The sequence below is a fragment of the Alosa alosa genome, chromosome 9, assembly GCF_017589495.1.
Source record: "Alosa alosa isolate M-15738 ecotype Scorff River chromosome 9, AALO_Geno_1.1, whole genome shotgun sequence".
Classification (NCBI taxonomy): domain Eukaryota; kingdom Metazoa; phylum Chordata; class Actinopteri; order Clupeiformes; family Clupeidae; genus Alosa; species Alosa alosa.
The window spans coordinates 4,010,678-4,023,177 of record NC_063197.1 but is presented as its reverse complement, the minus strand read 5'-3'; the positions used below and the strand labels follow the sequence as shown (position 1 = coordinate 4,023,177).

The following is a 12,500-nucleotide window of genomic DNA, read 5'->3' as shown; positions in this document are numbered from 1 at the left end:
AAATGGATGAGTGAGTCACAGGAAACTCACTGGCCTGTCCTTTACATCAGTGTGTCCTTTGTAACTTACACAAACAGATGACTGCCTTATGCGCAGACACAGCTACGCATGAAATAAGGCGTAGCAACGGGAGCTATTGAGCCAAGAGTCTCTAAAGGCCCTAATGTCTGTGATATGGATCCATACATCTGGCATGAGTCCACAATAGACTGTGTTAATGTGCATTTCTTATCCTGTGACTGGGCACAGCCCATGTTTTTGTTATGCATTAGAATCAGAAGCCCCTGTGCTTGCATGGGTGTTAACCCAGAGTGTCATAGCACCTCTCGCATACAGTGAACACGTCTGCATATGGAGATATCAATGTGTCACGCTCACAGTCAAGATAATGGATTTGGTTCTGCAATCTTAGTGCCTAGTCCCCAGAGCTCAATAAAAAGATTCCTGTGATTCCCCAAAATGCCTCCGAACCATGACCCCCTACTCCTCTCAACACTTCCATTCACATCTACTGACCTTCCTTACTGACTTACAGTCATGAGGCTTATTTCAACTGTCATATAAGCCATTTCTTTTTCAGGTCATTCTGTTTCTTTCAGGTTTAAAATACTGTATATCTGATCCTTGCCAGAAATTCAATTTTCAAACTATGGGAAATGTCACCATCATACCCATCATATACATTGCAGTACATCTCAATTACTTCTGTGTTTGGCAGACATACTGTAGGAACAGTCTCCACCCACCATGGAGCCGCCTGGCACTGCTCAGGATGCCGGTCTGCTGAAACGCTTCCAGCACAGACTGGCGAGGTGAACAGCTCCTGGACATCTCTGAATCTGTAAATCTCTCAGTGTGGGTGCGTGAGTGCGTGTGTGTGTCTGTGAGTGCGTGTGCGTGTGTGTGTGTGTGCGTGTGTGTGTCTGTGTGTGGCTGCATGTGTGTCTGTGTGTCTGTGTGTGTGTGTGTGTGTATGTGTGTGTGTGTGTGTGTGTGGCTGCGTGTGTGTGTGTGTGTATGTGTGTGCATGCGTGTGTGTGTGTGTGTGTGTGTGTGTGTGTGTGTGTGTGTGTGTGTGGCTGCTTCAGATTCAAGTTACAGACTAAAGTGACAGACAAAACCCCAAACTCCTCTTTAACCTGGCAGAGACAGCCGAGTGAACCTGGCCAATATGTCTGCGCAGGCTCCTAAATCCTCCCTAAATAAAAGTATGCTAAAAGACCAGGCTCAGCAAAATTACAGTGCAAGTCTGCTGTTAGAGCTGTGCGACTGTGGTTGCAGTACTGGAAGTCACTGTGCATCCCTTTTCAAACATCATGGTTTGCCTCTTTGTGCTTCTGGCGTTTTTTATGGATCTCTCATTTTCTCAATCAGTAATGGCATTTCTCTTTTTCCCTTTGCTTCATGGATTATGTTGACAGAAAACAAAATCTGTTTGTCATTTCTTCTCCTCCTCCACCATCGCATGCATATTTCTTTTGTGAGCAGCCTGAATGTGTGTCTTTTGCATGCCAAAGCAATAAAAACGCTTTAAAACAGCCTCCCTCACAGGCTGCCTCTGGCACACGCATTCAAAAGATAGGCTGGGGTCCCATGAGCCATCTGAAATGGCTCTCTCGTTAAATGCACCAAATACAAGATATATGGTTTTAATCAAAACGATGTCCCACTTTCTCTATCCAACGTCAATACAGGCATTTCGTTCCTTTAGGTGCTTCGGTGGGGAGGGTGGGGGCTCTTGGGGGCTCTTGAGGCGAGCTTCTGAGGGGAGTTCTGCTTCATTTCAGGCAGTTTGGCTGCTTTGGCCCGGGAGCTAGGAGTGCATTTCAGGAGGAGGGGGACTCTAAATGAGATGAGGTTAACAGGTACGGGCTGGTCACTGCTGGAGCTGACTGGGCCTTTGAGGGGCTGCCTCTGGTCCATGACCGCCGCTCAGAGTGACTGGCTCAGGGAGCTCTCATTAGACGGGGCCGGGGACGCCAGAGAAGAGCGCCTCGTCATGTTACCCCAGGAACAATAGCAGCTTCTCTTAGAGGAGCGGAGGACAGAAGCGCATAACTCCAGAGAGAGAGAGAGAGAGAGAGAAAGAGAGAGAGAGAGAGAGAACAAAGGAGGAGAGTAGGGAGGGAGAAGAAAAGGGGAGCAAGGAGGGAAAGATAGACAATAAGGGTAGAAGGGTAGAAGGGTAGAATACAGTAGAATTAAAGGCTAAGTATTTTTACTTAGCCTTTAAGTATTTTTACTACAGTAGAATTAAAGGCTAAGTATTTTTATAGAGTCCAGTAGAGTTAGAATAACAGGAGCAAGTCAGCAAGTGTTGAAATGTAGACAGACTACAGTGAACACTCTGAGAGGAGGAGCAATGTTCAATGTACTCTTCAACTATCAAAAGGAATTAGAGAGAGGAGGAGAGGGGCTGTCAGTCAGCCATCAACACCCGCATGTAATCACAGGAAGTGTAAGCAGGAACTTCCTTCAAACACCCAAACACAGCAGGCTGCCCCTCATCTAATTCCTATAACCCCCGTGGAGAGACTGATCTACCCACAGGGGGTAAAGCTTGCCTCTATGCCGTCACCCCTCACTGGTGTCTCAGGATGATGACATCACATACTGTACCCCAGAGGAGTGTTTTGGGGAGGAAGCCTCAGCTCTGGTTACTGTTCTGCTTCTCAAAAACAAAAAACACGAGTTCACATTTCTCTGTCAGAACTCCATTCCCAAGACCATTACAATTACTGTTCCCAGGTAAGAGAAAGAGTGCACACACACACACGCTGTTCGGACTCAATTACCACTGGAGAGAGACACATGAGAAACACTGATAGAGACACGTGAGAAACACTGATGGAGACCAAAAGAAACACTGATGGAGACACATGAGAAACATTGATGGAGACACGTGAGAAACACTGATGGAGACACATGAGAAGCACTGATGGAGACACATGAGAAACACTGATGGAGACACATGAGAAACACTGATAGAGAGGCAGATGTGTGAGAGAGGAGAAAGACAAGCTTAGGGAAAACAGTACAGCTTTGTTTTTCTACTCAAGGACCCTTGAAATCCCCACACACCTCAATAACAAACAGAGCTGACAGAGACTATATCTATGGAGGTGTTAGAGAGAGGGAAAGCAAGAACCTGGAATCAGTTGGCTGAACATGTATAAACAGAAGTGTGCACAGTGTGTGTGTGTGTGTGTGTGTGTGTGTGTGTGTGTGTGTGTGTGTGTGTGTGTGTGTGAGAGAGAGAGAGAGAAAGTTTCTCCCTCTCTCTCATTGTTTGCATGTGCAAAAAAATAAACTGCCTTTGGTGCCATTGCTAAGGTATTACTGAAGTGTGAGTGTGTACATATAAGAATGCTGCTCTGTATATGTTTGAAAACAGCTCCTAAACAAGCAAACCACACCAAGCAGAAAACAGCAGCGCTGCCCACAGAGCCTCTGCTGTGGTGTCTGTGCTTCGCTCCTTGTGCCAGATCAAACACCTGGATGGAATTCCTCAGTGTATGCTCTGTTGAACTGAGGCTAAGAGCAAGAAATGGGAAGTAATCACAAGGCAGACTATGGTAAATGGCTCACTCACTCATACATAACCTCAGGTTAAATCGCATTAAATGTGTGTGTGTGTGAGGATGTGCGTGTGAGTGTGCGTGTGAGTGTGTGTGTGTTTGTGAGTGTGTGTGCGCACTACAGTACGAGTCATCCGTCTCTGTGATTTACACAGTGAAGGTGAGATGATGTAGGACACTTGAGGAAACAAGAACATGCATGTAGAACATGGCTGTGGCTTCCTGCTGAGATCAGTGATCAAGGAGGCGAGTAATTAAAGTTCCTCTCCAGGCGAGCCGTCAGGGGGGAGGGAGAACAGTGTGACATCGCTGGAGCCTCCCAGTTTCCCCATAAATCACGGCGCTTCTCTTGCCATCAACCTGCCAGGCACATGCAACGAGCAGCCTGGTTCACCGCTTTAACTGGCTCTGCTACGGCATGCCAGAGGAAAAGGTCATTAAATAGCATTATTGTAAACATATTGGACTTTCTTCCTGTCTCACTCTCCCCCTATCTTCCAAACCCCTCTCTGTCTCAAACAAACACACGCACTCCACACACACACACACACACACACACACACACACACACACACACACACACACACACACACACACACACACACACACACACACACACACACACACACAGAGAATGAGCAGAATGCCCACTACAGACTAAGAACACTGTGCAGTGGGTGTGTAGGTACTGGGGCATCCATTTGAGAGGGACTCTGGGAATACGGTTCATGATCTCCCTATAAAAAGGGATTTACAGGCCTCTCTAAACCTAATAGGAACGAGACCCCCCCACACACACACACACACCCACAGAAAGCCAACGGCAAGAGCACATCCTGCAGCTTTCATTCATATTTAGAATCGACTCCTCGACCGGGTGCCCTCTTCCTAGCCTCAAATGGAAAAATATCTCGGGGTTTGGCAGGAAAGCTTCATCATGGAAAAACTCAAGGAAGGACAGCTTGAGGGGTTGTGAAGTTAAAGGAGAGAGAGAGAGAGAGAGAGAGAGAGAGAGAGAGAGAGAGAGAGAGAGAGAGAGAGAAAGAGAAAGAGAGAAAAAGCACGGGGAAGTAGATGTGGTGGTGATAGAGCTCGTATATTACACGCTCAGTCTGGACTGTTGTATATGCCCAGACCAGCGTTTTTTGTGGGTTGATGAGCAGGCTAACATGACTATATTTGTTCAAGTAACCAGAGTCCATTCATAGCAACACACTACGAAGGCTGACTGCTCTATACATATTTCTGACACAGTGGTGGGAACTGGTGAGCTTTTGGAGGGCAATGCTACTACAGGGACACGGCATAAACTTTGGCTGTTGGCAGGTCCACTTGAAACAGACATGCTTTAAAATCACACAAAGAATTTACAGGACTTTCCACTGCTGCACTGCGTTTAAACAGTTTGTAGTGCCCTCAAGGGCTTGGCTGAGCAGCAGGACCCCAAGTCTGTGAAAAGCTGTGGCCAAATATGTATTTGCACAGAAGATACAGTGCGTTTGGGGCGGCTCAGATAGGCTTTCATGTCTGTCCCAGCTAGCTGCGGGATACCTTGGGTGCGTTGGGTGGGGGACAGAGTTCAAGTGACGGAGTCCGGCCTGCCTGCCTGCCTCTCTGATGTGCGGACAGACATCCGATCTGGCTCCTCAGAGAAGCAGAGGGCCCTGGAGGAGGCTTTTGTGCTCTAATTTATTAAGCTTTAAGGGGACCACACACAGGCAAGGCCAAAATGGCAGGACCATGTCGGGAGAGCATTTAAGGCAGGAAAGAGAGAGAGAGAGTTCCTCTTCTCTCTTTCACTGTCAACCTCTACCAGTCTTTACTCTATTGATTCAGCTCACTCAATTTTCAATTCTTTCCTTCTCTCCTTCAGCTACTGAAGGCAGCTCTGCTTTTTCTGTGTGTTAGCGATCATAAAACCGCATTTAAAAAAACATTGTAATGTAGCATGGCATTTTTAAGCTGATTTTTGATGGATCACAGATCAGAATTAGAATCACATGCAATCAAACTGATGGGCTCCAAACACCAGGGCCTCAGAACCAGCACATTCCTCCACAGAGGCTCTGTTTTGTGTCAGCTTGATGCTTCTAACCTCTTCCAGCAACTGACAAGCCCTTTGGCTGGCACCGGGACAAAGGCTCCACAATCGAAACCAGCGCAATGCGCATAAAGGGCCTGACACCACCCACCATAGATCTTCAGTCCCCATAACCAGCGTGAGGTTTTCTCATTTCACAAACAAGTAGCTGTCGCGTACGAGGGCACAGTGTGGGCTTCACAAAAAAAACAGAGACACAAGTTAGTGTTGGCTGGACTCTCCATCTGAACAGAGAAGGCAGTGGGGCGGAAGGCTAGTGCGAATGGGAGGTCAGCGCCAGAGAAAAGCTTTTCTTTGCCCGTTTTTTTACTGTGAGGGGGGCCAGACTGGAGCAGAATGGGTCATTTGGATGCAGCCTGGCCGGAACAGTGGGATCATTCATGAGGGAGAGGCGGCCCGGGGCGGTGCGGGCGGACAGGGTTACCCGCCTCCCAGCGGCCTGCCCGCGGCCTCCACTGCTCCGCCAACGCCTCTCATGGAAACTCACACGAGAGGCCAGGAGGAAAGGTGCTCCCCAGGGGATTACACACACATACACTAATACAGCAAATTCATGCTCACTCATACACTCTCTCCCAATACACAGATCAGCTTATACACACACATCAGCTAATACACACACACGCACACGCACACGCACACGCACACACACACACACACACACACACACACACACACACACACACACACACACACATAGACACACACACAGTCAAAGCAATTCTTCCACAACTCACACACAAGAAATGCATCTCTCACACACAGCATCATTTCCTAGACATAATAGTCAGTTTAAAATCCTTCCTCAACAATATCCTGGGCACAAAGCCTTTCCCTCATCTGAACAATGTTCCAGGCAGACATACCCACAGTCCCAGTCCCAGGGACGTGAGCGCTCCCAGACATCCACGTGGGCCTGAATGGGAAACATTAGCCTCCTGCTCGTGGGGACCCCTAAATCTTTCAGAGGAAGGAGACTGACTGCAGGCTGAGGCAGAGGGCAAATGGGAGAGGGGTTAAAGTAGCAACCCAAACACAGCCAGACAGGGGAAGCCTCCACCAGCCTTTACGAGCCATTACTCACCTCCTCCAAGGCCACAACGCCGTGATCCCAAACACACCATGAGACTCCCCATTGTGAGGGCCCAAAGAAAGGCTATTTGTAGACATAGCCCTCAGCTGCTTGCTGTCGAACATGGATGGTTTTCAGAAGAAAGTGGCATCGAAATGGAAGCTCTCGGCCTCCTACAGTATGAATGTGGGCTTTTATTGGAGGGAGAAAATACAAAGGTATCACACAGGTAGCCAAGTGGTCAGCGGGAAGAGGGCCGGAGGAAGAATGTGCAGAGAAACAGACATGTCTGCTGGACGGCAGCCGTCTTGGCACCATAGCCCTCTCCTCTGGCCCAAGTGTTCAACACATCGGTCTAACACTCCAACACTGTCAGATGGAGAGGGGTTAAGAGAGTAAGAGAAACAGGGAGAAAGAGGGATGGAGAGAAAGAGAGGGATAGAGAAAGAGAGGGATGGAGAGGGGGAGAGGTGAGCCCACAGTACCCGCTGAGCGACTGGGAAAGCAGTTAGAAGAGGTGCAGTTGGGGGTGGCGTGCCCGGCTGGGCCGAGTTTGTGTGTGTGTGTGTGTGTGTGTGTGTGTGTGTGTGTGTGTGTGTGTGTGTGTGTGTGTGTGTGTGTGTGTGTGTGTGTGTGTGGGGGGTCTGGTTTCAGACTGTGCCACTGCCACAGACTGGACCAGGTCAAAGGCCTCCTCCCCAGTGGGTCATGTTAAGGCTCCAATCTTCAGTCAATCAGCACTTAGTTAAAGAAGGGTTTCTAACAAGGTAAGGATTGAGGTGTGTGCGAAGGAGTGTGTGTGTGTGAGAGAGAGAAAGAAACAGTGAGAGAGAAACCCACAGTTCACTGGAGAAAGCCTGTCTGTACCGGATGTGCAAGAATGAAGCTGCCAGGATGAACTGCTTTCCTCTCATGACCAAAAATAACATGCTAAGATATTTACACTGGACCAGTCCATGTAACTGTTACCATTATGAGAAGTGCATGTAGTGTAAAACACCCAACAGGATGGGGAATGGAGCTACATTTTGTATTCATGCATTTCACAAGTGCCCTAAATCAATGTGTGGTGGAAATAACAGGCCAAATATAAGCTAAAAAGCAGACAGGCTATTGGCTTTGGCATGGCCTCTCCTCTGTAACATTACCAATATGAAAATGGTAATCAGCTTTCACATCCAATTTTCACTACTGGGCAAGCTAAATGTTCAACACTGTGTCAAGAAATGCAAACCCAGTAAATCCACGCAGGCTTTCTACCTCTCCTAAATCAATGTGCCAGCGTGGTGCTGCGTCCAGTCAAAACCCAACTATACATCACTTTAATGATGATATAATTAGATTACTATCAACAGCATCTGAATATAGCATCACATTCACCTCTCGCTAACCCAAATAACGAATGGATCTTTCACAGCGGACCTGACCTTTCCAATGTGGCTGTTCATCAGTACTCACTGACGTTTCTCTCAGGGGCAGATATTCATATTTGTGATCGTAAAGGATAGCTGATGGATGGAGTGCAGGGGAAGGGTGAAGCCCCCTTCACCACTGTGCAGTGCCCTGGTGAGTGGTGGAGGGTTTGGGGAGGAGAGGGGAGGGGTCTCCACTCCTGAGCTCCTGCCCTGCCTGATGTGTCAGAGAAGCGGCATGTGGGAGACAGAAGGCGTCTGGACTTCGTTAGGACTGTCCTCCTCAACACCACCCCAACACCACCCCAACACCACCCCAACACCGCCTCCACACCACCCCCACTTACTGCACAACGGGAGGAGAGGCGAAGAGGGTAACGAAAAAACACACACACACAGGCGAGAAAGGGCTTTCTCCAAATGCCTTTTTTTCCTGTGCTGAGAGAAAAAAGGGGTCCCTTCTCAAGCAGGCTTTGGGAAAGTTAAACAGCTCTGACAGGGCTGCGACGCTAATATTAATCTTCTCAAACGGGCAAGAAAACGGGATGTTATAAACAAGCGTGAAACACGGGGCTCTTTGGAGCGTTTCAAGAGCTTGCCCCTGCCCCGCGGGCTTCCCCTGCGACTCATGGTGGGGCTGCCGTGTATACATTACCCTGTCTCTTAAGAGCCAAATCTCAGGCCAGAAATCATGTCTGTTTACCTTCAATTGATGATATTTTGATAGCAGAGAATTATGGGCCTGTTCCTCTCACGTTATTAATTCGGGCCACTTCGCCAATGAATGGATTTTCCCCACCACGTCTGGACGACTGACACGGGCAATGAGAGCTGACTGGACTGATGGGAGTGTTTGCTGCTGAGGTCTCAAGAGGCCCATGTCCGAATCAAGGGCCGGTGTGGCTACTAGAGGCTACTGCACACCATACGAGAGGAGGGCAGCCTTTGAAGAACTAGAGCATCAAACTGCGAGAGTGCAGGGTGGTATACTGAGATTTAAAGAGCACAACGTAAGCCTGAGTCTCTGGACACACATCCCAGATCATGAATGAATATGGACACCATTACTCAAGAGAAGCGATCAAAGGGAATACGTGTTAATGGCCTTACATATATACTTATATACACTGACACTGTTTTTTTGTATGACATTCTCTCCCTCTCTCTCTGATTCTCTCTTTTCCACAGGGAACTTCCATTGGTTTGTTCTATTGGTTTTCTTCAGGTCAGAGAGACGGGGGTGTCAGCAACAGCAGGCTGGGCAGGGGGAGCGATCGTCTGGCACACAAGCCATTTTTCCACCAAATGTTTGTCCTGGCTCGTGGAAACATTTCTCCAGCGCTCGGGAACAACAGAGCGGAGTTCGCCGAGGAGAGCGAGGTGTGAGTCAGAGGGCTCTGTCCGCGGCGGATGACTGACAACCCCACGCCACAACGGCGGCCATTGTTGCTCTACCTCGCACCCCGTCCCTGGAGCCTGCCCACTCCTCATCCCCGAGATACAGTTACAGTCCTCCCAGGTGGTCCCCGCCGAGCAGCACACATGGGAGCGCGGGACTGGGACCCGTCCATATTGCATTTATTAGCACGTATGAATGGAAGGCTTCAAAGCGAGCAGTTGGGAGGCACACGGGGGAGAGCGGCTACTGGCGCTGGGGCCAGTTTGGGGAGCGACGGAGAGAGTTCGGCCTTCTGGCCGCATGCGAGGGCAGCTTTGGCCGACGGAGCCCGTGAAGCCACTCCTGGGCCAGATCTAATGGCCACATCCTGCCTTCGTGAGCGCGGGAACAACAGCGCTCTCACCCAGCCGGCCTGTCGTGTCCGGGATGTTTTTACAGCTAATTAAAAGCAAAGCGGAGCCGGACGAGGAACACTATCACGTAGCCTGTTGAGTTGGGCTCAATCTGTTATATACACTGGAACTGTGCGTGGAATCATTGTGTAAATAGAACTAATTTATCTTGATTATTTCAAATATACAAAATTAGCTAAATAAAGTTATATTTCTGAGGTCTTTATTGAGTTAGTCTAGTGCTGATGTGTGTATGGCATGTGTGTGTGTGCACTGAGATTTGGTGCACTAATATAAAATATTTATTTGATCTTTTATTTAGACTTTATTTCTTATCATATTTCACTTTATTTGATTGTATCTTGTTTTATTTGCCTGATATTTCATTGATTTAATTTGTTGTTTGTTAGTCTGAACTGGCCTGAAATGCTCCACATCTGCTGTTTTCCAGTAAATAAATAAAATGTGACCTCGGCTTGAATAGTAAACATCTACGACTGTAGCCTATCTGTTTACGTCAGTCTTCCACCCTATCCCTCTCATACTCCTTGCCATTCACAGTTCTCGTCCCTCTTCCATGGAAGGCCTCACGGTGGCTGGAGAGCTGAAAGCTCAACCCCACAGAGAGCGCACTGCCTCAGGGATCACGAGCTCTGTTACAGCCCCACAGCAGGACCTGTCCAGGGAACATATTCATTAGCGTCCTGGCCACAAACCAACCAAGGTAACTTCTCTCCTCTCCCCTCCAACCCCCACACACCTCCTCAGAGGCTGCCTGTCACATGGAGCCCAGGCTGGAGGGCATGTCCGAGGAGGAGCACGAGAGCAAAGAGCCCAAAACATAGATCAGGGGCTGGACGCGGAGAGGAAAAGAAACAGTCCTTTCAGGAAGTTCCATCCATCTGATTAATCCTGGCAGGACAGAAGGGGCTTTTTGATGATGGCACTGCAGATAAAGTGAAGTGAACCAAAACACACACACTTTGAGATGACAAGAGACAGAAACACACACACACACACACACACACACACACACACACACACACATATATACACACAAAAACTTAAAAACAGCCCCAGTGCCATGTAATGACACTACTAAACTGAAATGAGCTGCCGCGCTGTCCTCTATAAAAAAAAATCTGTGGTGGTAGCCGTGTGTGTGTGTGTGTGTGTGTGTGTGTGTGTGTGTGTGTGTGTGTGTGTGTGTGTGTGTGAGAGAGAGAGAGAGAGAGAGAGAGAGAGGTGGTAATGGGACAGAGGTGGGTTTTGTGGACTTTAATCAGCATCGGCGGCTCTGGAGCGCTGCCAGGAAAGAGCTGACAGGCCTGTCAGGATGGAGGGAAAGGAGGCCTCTCATCAGGCCAGGGCTTCATCCAGAGAGAGAGAAGGAGAGGGAGAGAGAGAGAGAGAGAGAGAGAGAGAGAGAGAAGGAGAAGGACAGAGAGGGTCTATCCAAACACCCATGCACAGGAGGAGAAACATAGGCATAGGCTACCTGAATTTCCAACTCACTTCACACACACACACACATACCACAGTGAAGTTGGTGGAGAAGGTGCCCAGTTGAAAGGGAGGGTAATGTTTTAAGTACAGGTGATAAACAGCTAGCTATATGGTCGCTAATACAAAAAGCACGCTTGCTGCTCACTGTAAACTGTGAAACTGGGTAAGGCCTGTATGGTGGAGCTTAGTAAAATGGAAACATCTGGTTAGCAGAGAGTGGAGCCAGGTGCTAGCTGATGATGCTAACCGACTAAGACATTCACATGCCAGCGCTAAATCAGTGGACATATGCTCGGTCACTCTGCAAATTTCCCCCCCCTTTAAACCCTAAACTTCAGCTGACCCCTTTGGCCTTCTCCAGGGCCATCAATCTGCCATCTAAATGACGTGGCAGAGCCAACGAAGATCCTGACAACTGCTTTCTACACCTGCTGCAACCCATTACAACCAACCAGGGGTCTCAAATTGCATGGGCTGGGCTGGACCAAATCAGTATGTTTTGGTACGGAAAAAAAAACACAAGTGAATGTAAAAACCTGGGAGGGCAGAAACAGGCGAGTTTGCGGACAAGCAGAACATTTGAGCGATTGAGCGTGCATAAATGTTTGGAGTGGTCTTAGGGCGTGCTGGGGCGAGTTAGCAAGCGAGCGCTGAGCTGTGCTGTGCTGAGCTGAGGTCCACTGCGCTGCGTTGCCTGACCTGAGCTGAACTGTGGCGGAGGCGGAGAGCCTCCCAGACGCCTGAGGAGGGTCTTAGCACCGCAAGGCTGGGACCAAATCCCCCTGTGCCAGGCGTGCGTGAGAATATGCGAAACGCGACCTGGGGCCCTGACCGCCAAACATGGGCAGGAAAACCGGCGGCAAGAGGCAGCGGTGGCAAAAAAACATGCCTGCGCACCACACAATGTGAAAACTCAGTGGAGAGGGAGAGAGAGACCCGGCCGTTTAAGCCATGTGTTTGCATGAGTCTTATATAAATACACATACATACAGAACACTCACACACACACACACACACACACACACACACACACACACACA

General features: G+C 48.8%; 1 protein-coding gene across 1 annotated transcript in view; it reads right to left on the bottom strand.

Annotated features, from left to right (window-relative positions):
- Positions 1-12,500, bottom strand: part of ror1 (receptor tyrosine kinase-like orphan receptor 1) — a gene marked incomplete at its 5' end in the record, with an annotated part of 37,019 nt that overhangs the window by 15,621 nt on the left and 8,898 nt on the right. The window lies entirely within an intron of this gene.